This window comes from Schistocerca gregaria, unplaced genomic scaffold (assembly GCF_023897955.1).
Source record: "Schistocerca gregaria isolate iqSchGreg1 unplaced genomic scaffold, iqSchGreg1.2 ptg000247l, whole genome shotgun sequence".
Lineage (NCBI taxonomy): Eukaryota > Metazoa > Arthropoda > Insecta > Orthoptera > Acrididae > Schistocerca > Schistocerca gregaria.
Window position 1 is genome coordinate 2,455,202 of NW_026061756.1, and position 9,001 is coordinate 2,464,202.

A 9,001-nucleotide genomic window follows, 5' to 3' on the forward strand; every position below is an offset into this window, starting at 1 on the left:
GTTCTGAGAAAATAGTTACCCGAAAAAAATGTGTTCAAAGTTTAGGGAAAACATTTAGTTATATTATTACTTCAATTTGCATGAACTGAGTGTTACATATATATTTTTAATGTCGCTGAAAACGAATCTGAAGTCAGATTTTCAATATTCAAAGCAGCTAATCCAATACGGGGGGCAAACGATTATGTTTTGACCAATTTTTACCAAAAATGTATTTTCGTTATTTACGTTTAGTCTGCAAGTCAAGGAGTATTTATCAACCCTTCCTCTACCTCTGATTGTTCCTAGACAGCAACTTCCTGTTCTTCTTGGCAGGAAAAGCCGATCTGTCAAAGCTGGATATGCAGCACTCGGCAGCCTGCACTTGATATTCGTCCGTATTTTCGGTGAGTATGTTTGCATGCATTCTGCAGTATGAATCATTTTGAGCACGTGCGACACGGGACGAGTTATCATCTACATCTATATGGATACCCTGCAAAACACATTTAAGTGCCTGGCAAAGGGTACATCGAATCACCTTCACAACTGATAATTAATTGAAACCCTCAGCTGCCGACAGGTGTTGTTGATATACTTCGATGGGGACAGCTGAAAAGTGTGCCCCTACTGGGACTCGAACCCAGAATCTCCTGCTTCCAAGGCAGACGCTCAATCCATCTGAGCCATCGAGGGCACACATGAACAGCACGACTACAGGAATTTATCCCTCGCACGCTTCCCGTGAGACTCACATCCCCAACCGTCCACAATCCGCATACGTAATGTACTTAATAGCTATTTGTCCATCCACTCATTACTGGCTCACACTAAGGTGACGATTCCCGTAAGAGTTCCGGCAACCTGTGCGCATTCGCACAGACGAAGGTCAATGGCTGGGTAACGTTTAACCATAGATATGAAGATAGTAACTGCTCTCGAAAGAACAGGCGCCACTGACGACCGTGCAGCTCTTCTAGAATACATGATAGACCGGCCGATGTGGCCGAGCGGTTGTAGGCGCTTCAGTTGGGAGCCACGCGACCGCTACGGTCGCAGGTTCAAATCCTGCCTCGAGCATGGATGTGTGTGATGTCCTTATGTTAGTTAGGTTTAAGTCGTTCTAAGTTCTAGGAAACTGATAACCTCAGATGTTAAGTCCCAAAGTGCTCAGAACCATTTGAACCATGAGTCCCTATGTTTACACACTACTTACAGTAACTTATGCTAAGGACAACACACACACAACCATGCCCGAGGGAGGACTCGAACCTCCAACGGGGGGAGCCGCGCGAACCGTGACAAGGCGTTGGAGACATGGCGGGTACCCCGCGCGGCTCATGGCAGCCGTGACACTGCTTCAAACAATGGGCTGTAGAAACTAAAGCACGGATTAAAAAAAAAAAAAAAAACTTTCCGTTCCAAGAGTCTAGACAAGTACACCTTTAAAAAATGCAACTACAAAGAAATTGAATTTTCGAACGTTTTGAATGAGAACCTGTCCTTATGGAACACCGTTGATCAAATGTCACATGGATTATATACTCAGGTTTCACATGTGGATTAACACTTTCTAATCAATATCCGGAATGAGCAGGGCTTAAAACTTTGAAGAGTTAAATTTCAAGGGCCGTTCTCTTGTATGCAAATAGTTTCACAGTAGAAATTTCTCTAGTTTTATTTATTTATTTATTTTTTGCTGTAGGTAAAGAAGGATAGCATTGTGAGGAGGGGGAAGGGGGGGGGGAGGAATCTTGCATCTCCCACCTTGGAATTCTCAGTACAGAATTTTTATTCATTACGAGATTCTTAGCCACTTGCAGAAGTGATTTCGAGTGATTCTGCAAAACTTTTCCTTTAGCCAATCGTAGCAACTATAGGATTCCGTTCCTGCTGCATGACATGTCTCGGAACATAAACTGACCAACTCATTTGCATAAAGAGCTAGCTTATCATCCGCTTCTTTACTTGCGTAGACCGTTCAAGGTCTGCGAAGAATTTTTTTCTTTAATCGTTTTTTTATGTCTTTTATAAACTGCAACACTTTCTAAACTTTCTAAACTTAACGCCTTTGAAGCATGGTCTTTTACTGAATGACCAAAAAGCAATGCTGACAGCTGGAGTCCAAGGTTTTTGTTAATCAGGCCGTTTGTATTCTTGTGGTGATATCTCCGTAGAGTCTTTCATTCCCTAACGCATATTTCTTTATATCTAACTGAGAAGTGAAATACCGGTTTTCATAGATGCAGATTTAAAATATTTTAATATAACGCAATAAATATTTCATTAAAATTTTCATCCCCTTCTACTCGAAGTTCCAAAACCAGAAAAACACATAGTTTTTAAAAATTGTAACACATTAGCCGAATACGAATTGTCAGATACATTTAGTAATGCTTTCATAATGAACCATTTTCTGAAACATCTCACACCCTTTAGGGGTTGGGTTTTCAAAAACAATTAAACACGTATTCTTCTATTTAGAACCGAGGAGCCAAATTCAAATCTTCATCCATTTAATTCTAAAAATGCTTTCATAGTGAAATATTTCATAAAACATTACATCCCCTATTTCACTCTATTAGTGAGTTAAATTTCCAAAAGCAACGAAACACATTTTTTTACATCCAACTGAGATGTCAAATACCTATTTTCATAGATGTAGCTATAAAAATGCTTCAGTAGTTCTTTAATAATGATTTATTTTCAAAAAACCTTCACTAATTATTTTATCCCCCAATGGAAGAATTTCGGAAAATGCTAAAAACATGTTTCTTTTTTGTATCTGACTGAGACACCAAATGTCAATTTTCGTAGTTTTGTAGTTATAGCTTCAATAGGGACATAGGGACATATTTCAAAAAAAAGACTTTCAACCCATGTTTCACCCCAATAGGAGTGAAATTTCGAACAATCTCTTCTTAAATGATGCTTTCAGCGTAAGATTTACACCTTCATCAAATTTCAAGTCCATATACTTTGCAGGTTGGGCTGGAAGGCTATGGGTCAGTGAAACCTGTGCTCCTATTGCACCTTCTTGGAGGTTGTAGTTCCAAAAACAGTGTAACACGTATTTTTCAATAACACAATTTTCATAGATTTCGCTTTAAAAATTCTTTCGCACTGAAATACTTTCATAAAACATTACATCCAATATTCCACCCCTCTTAATGGTTGAATGTATCAAAAACAGGTTTTCATATATTTCATGAAACATTTCATCCTCTGTGAAATGGGGTATGGTAGTGACACACCAAAATCACAATACTAATCCGTTGTAGTTGCTACATATTTTATTACAATCAAAAGCATTATAAAATCACAATCACAATAATAGAGGAGACTGCCTTACAAGGCCAGATCAGTTGGACAAATAATAAATAGGTGGAACGAGACCCGTAAAACTTGAAATTTGAATATGACTAGGTATATATACTTAGGTAAAGCTTTACTTAAATAGCACAAATGTCGATAAAATTCATAGCAGAACTCTCACTACTTGCAATCAGGGGAGAAACAGATTAAGCGTAAGAATAAGGATATTTAACGTTCGGCTTGCCAACTTTCCTAAACAAAACTGTATAAAAATGACTAAAACAATTAAGGGGGTCCTTTAATTTTGACTAAACGGACCTTCAAATTTACTTACTCAGTCGATTAATCAACAATATTCTTAGAATGATTACAACTAGAACATGACTATATGACAATACCCTTAAAATAAGGTTGCTTCAATATTTCGTGTGAATTGGCGATAGACGCGAGCAGACCAAGGATTCAAATCAATACAAGAGATCCACGAGGCAGAGAATGACATAGAAATATACTCAACATGGCAATGCAATTGAACTTTGGATGCTATAGTTCAGCACCGGAAAGATGGAATCACGCAAAAGTGACAACATAACCCAAGATGTAAAGGAGAGGACATGGCCTCAAATATCTCTCTGCCGCCGTGGTGCTCTGCTCCCAGTATGCTAGCGTCGACCGCTGCCAGTTATCTCTAACACAACACACATCAAGGGCAGACAATTTTCTGAGACATAAACTACACAACCCTATCTGGAGAACAGGTGAGCAATACAACTGGACTGAAACCAATGAGCCTCCGTGAGTTACTTGGCCAGTGCCAGCCCTTAAACTTTGATTAATAAGATCGCTAAAAATCATACCGAAGTTAAGATGACGAGATTTATCTGCAGGTTCGCCATATTAGTGGCAGAGACAATGAATTGGCGACGCTCTTATCCGTATGTTCGCGGCAGAGTCTGGGGAAGGCAAGGGCCACGTGGAGCCGGATCTGGGGGTGAATTTCCTTCTCTCCGAGACACCCGGCTTCTTCTGCGACTTAGCCGGCAAACAGGCCGAGGACCCCAGGTGGGGACCGATTCGGCAGCAGTTGGCGGATGGCGAGGTCTTCGGGGGGTGGGGTGGGGGGGGGGGGTCTTGTGTAAAGGGGAAGACAACCGTGGTGAAGGGAAGGTCTGTATTCCACAGGAACGAGTTAGCATGGCACTCAGATATTTCCACGATTCGGCGGTAGGGGATCATTTGGGGTTCTACAAGACCTTGAACTGAGTTCGGGAACACATGTTTTGGCCCAACCTATATGGCGATGGCAGGCGATTTGTTGGCAACTGTGTCCAGTGTAAGCGCGGTAAGCCCGATGTTGGGCCCCACAGAGAACTACTACAGTCGGTTAGGGAGCAGTGTCCTCTGGACCGCGACTCAAAGATCGAAACATCGATCGACGGAAACTGGCGCCAGAAACGCACCAGCTCACTCTATTTCATCCCCTTAGGGGTTGAACTTCCAAAAACACGAAAATACGTATTTTCTTATTTGTAACCTTGAAGTCAAATACCAATTTTCGTAGATATAGCCTTAAAAATACTTCCATAGTTCTTCCATAATTTTTTATCTCAAAATAAAATGTTCACCTACTATTTCACCTCATAGAGGTTAAATTCTCAATAATACTGGAACACATATTTCTTTATTTCTGACCTAGAAACCAGATACAAATTTTCGTCTGCCTAGCTTCAAAATTACCTTAATAGCTACATGTTTCAAAAATCCTTTCATTTCCTGTGTATCCCCCTTAGAGGTGGAATTTCGAAATATGCAGTATAAGCGGTATAAGATCAACACCCTTTCCAAATCTCTAGGTTTATTTTCCTTGGCGGTCTGGACTGTGTGAATTTCATAGTAATGGCCTCCACACACACACACACACACACACACACACACACACACACACACACACACACCACTAACAATGCCACCACCACCTCCTGGAGAAATTTCTGCAGACGCCCTTGTTCCACTGCAGTCATATTTTGCCGACGACCTACATTTAGCAGCGTGGGAGTGATAGTGTCGTGCAACAGACAGTATACTCAGTAGACAACGAACTGTTCGTTGTGAAATCAGCGACATAGGAACCGAGACTGACACAGAAGGTGCTGTAGGTGAAGCACACTAGACTCGTGTCTACCACGGCTTCAAATAGTATCGATTTACTATGAACGGAAGTTCCGAAAAGTGAGCAAGTAATTTTACAGTAAATTCAGTACCGATGGTGAGGATATACAACGAAAAACATTTCTATAATATTTCAGAAATAATGAAACATTCCGCTCAAGTCGCGCGGCAGAAAACGCAATGGATATGCTTGCACTTAAGACGGAAGGCCCCACGTGCTTACGCAGGCTTACGACAGATCGCAAAATTCGGCAGTAGGCGTAAGCCAACCTCTTGTGCTGCCATCTGTTATTGATGCCAGGCATCAACGTCTCAGTAGGACGACCATCCTCTGGAGAGTAGTTTGCTTTGTAAGCACTCCGTCTTCAGGCCACCAGTGGCCTACTGGGACGGGACCATCCGACCGCCTTGTCATCATCCGTGGAGGATGTGAACAGGAGGGGCGGGGATCAGCACACTGTTCTCCCGGTCGTTATGATGGTTTTCTTTGACCGGAGCCGCTACTATTGGGTCGAGTAGCTCCTCGATTGGCATCATGAGGCGGCCTGGATGATCACCCATCCAAGTGCCTTCAACGCCCGACAACGCACTTCACTTCGGTGATCTCACGTGAACCGATGCAACCTCCGCGGCAAGTCCGTTGCTGCAGATATTTTAGAGTAGTTGTTACGTTTCATAATTATCTAGTTTACGGGGAAAATGTAAAAAAGGCGATTGTCACCGAAGCTACAACTAATCTGAATTTCTGGTTAGTTATCAAGTGGTCTTATGTGCAAGCCTGATTTTTTCATCCTTTGCGGTGGGAATGATTCAAACCCGTCATGTTCTTCTTATGAGGTGTTCTATTTATCTTGCACACAATGATCGTTTGTAGTTGTGTTGAGTTACCACCTTGATAAATTTTTGGATGGCGCACGTATCATAACTGAGATCTGCGCTTGCGCTTAATGGCTGAAGGTCAATTAGCGTAATGAGTAGTAGCGAATGTTATAGATACATGTTTGTAAATTATTTCAGGTAAATTACCTTAGTAGTGTAATATTATCAGTATACCAGTACAGTATGTGGGCCAATTACGTTAGTCATGGAATACTATCCGTATAAGACTATGTCACCTTGATGTCCCGGAATTTGCTTCAATTTTGGAATCCACGAAAGAACTGGAAATTTTCCTTTACACAGCTTTCCATATAATTTCTATTACAGTGATTCAGTCTTGTCTGTCACTCGACTTTTCTGACTGTGAAATAAATTCTGTCGCTCATGTGCTTATTACCTCTTCGTGTTTCCATTTGCCGATATTGCGCATAAACACATACATATCTCAACGTTGCTATGTACATTGATGGAACGACACACTTTTCTGTGGCGACACTGCAGTTTAGAGATAGAAAAACCGATTAGTTAAAACGACATGGGTATTTTAGTTCTGAATAACCGATGTCTTTCGGTATTTGTTTGCTCTCGGTTATAACAAGTATCTTTTTATATTTTCCCGATAACCACGTAAAAACAGATATACCAATTAGCCACAGTTGTCGTAGTAAAATTTTTAGTTTTCAAATAAACCTTTTTTAAAAAAGACGAGTAATTTTTATTCGTAAGATTTCCATAGCTCTTAAATACTGCGTTATTACAGAAAAAATGGGAAAAGTGATGTATGCCACTTTAATAACACTGCTGATAGAAACGAGCAACAAGTGAATTGGTCCAACATTGCCGAGACAATACTGTGCCTGTTATACAAGCAGTGCGCGAGAATGGACGCAGTTTCTCGCTGTTGTCGAACGTCAGTTGTAACACAGAATGGCACCATCTGGAAGCCTGGAAGTATTTTACGATATGCAGTACGAGTGAAGCACAATGGTCGATTTGGTCGACTTGCGACATCATACAAGGAAAAAAGTTAAAATTTTACAAATCATTCATAGTTCGGGATAAAAATAGAAAGTGCCTGATCTGCTGCCTGTGTCTACGTAGTATGCCGTTATCTGCTTTTAGCCTTTAACAGAGAAATTAAAACGAAAAAGAGAGTTCTCCTGCCGCAGTTTTCACTCTTTATCGCTGGATTATACGTAATGCCCGCATAGTGCTGTGATAACCGATTTAAATATAATTTTTGAGCAGAGTTCTAAAAACTAAAATCAGTAGGATAATACTGGCAGTTTTCTGTGGTATAGAAGTACTCGCTATATTTTGAGAGAAACAGCGAACAGCGGACAAAGTTTTATTGGACTATTTAATTTAAAGAAATTAGAATTATATTAATACCGTCAGTTGCTCACGGGCGTTGATAAATATCAACGTGGACAAGTGAAAATGTGTGCCACGACCGGGACTCGAACCCGGGATCTCTTGCTAAAATGACAGACGCTCTATGCATCTAGGCCACCGAGGGCACAGTGTATGGTTCGACTGCAGGGACTATCTCGCGCACGCCTCCTGCGAGACTCACATTCTCACCTTGAATGTCCATACACCACAGTCGTAGAGTCCCACTCCAACACACTCATTCCTCGTGGAAGACATGTCCATATCCATATAAGTATATGGTTCTGGCAATACCAGCCATGACCTTCTTCTGTGAAGATGCACAAGTATTCCCCGAACTGTTACGGGACTTGGTAAGAATGTGTTCCACGAGTAATGAATGTGTTGGTGTGGGACACTACGAATGTAGTGCGTGGACATGCAAGGTGAGAATGTGAGTCTCGCGGGAAGCGTGCGCGAGATAGTACCTGCAGTCACACTATCGTCTGTGCCCTCGGTGGCTCAGATGAGCAGAGAGCCTGCCATGTAAGCAGGAGATCCCGGGTTCGAGTCCCAGACAGGCACACATTGTCACCTGTCCCCGTTGATATATATCGACACCCGTGAGCAGCTGACGGTATTAATATAATTCTAATTTCGTTCTGGACGGCTGCAGGTCATCATAAATGTATTTGACGTTTTGATTCCATTTATCAAGAAACTGAGAAAGTAAAAATTTTTTAATCTTTGTTTGATTTCTACGTTTACAAGAGGAAATAATGTAAATAAAAGACTGAAAATCGGTTATTACAAGAACTGGTATTGTGACGGGCTTTAACAATTAGGTTAAAGTGAGGCTGGGAAACTGATAAGAGCCGAAAACCAGTTGTTTGAGCGATAACCGACATTCCCACTGCTGTTCTGAGTGGTAAGTTTGACGTGCAAGGACATCTAGAACAGTTTCTCAGAAAGGTTACTGCAACTCTGATGTTCTCAAAATGAACGGGCCAGCCATTGGCGTCCGCGAGGGGGAAGGGGAGGGGGAGGAGAGGAGGTGGGGAGGGGAGGATAGGCAAAAGGGCACTTTCACCCGTCGCCCCTAACCATCCTTGGAATCTGCAGTAAAGAGTTTTTATTCGTTACAGTATACTCATACTCTTCCAGATAAGAATTCTCCACAATACTGCTAAACCTTAGCTTTGACCAGTTGTAGCGCTTATAGGGTTAGGGTCTTGTAGCTTGATGCACCTCGTAACTGACCAGCTGATTTGTACACACAGTGCCAGTT

General features: G+C 41.6%; 1 non-coding gene across 1 annotated transcript; it reads right to left on the reverse strand.

Moving 5' to 3' along the window:
* Positions 1–601: 601 nt before the first annotated feature.
* Positions 602–676, reverse strand: Trnap-ugg (transfer RNA proline (anticodon UGG)). Its single transcript has one exon. It is a non-coding gene; the product is annotated as a tRNA-Pro (tRNA).
* Between the last annotated feature and the right edge of the window lie 8,325 nt (positions 677–9,001).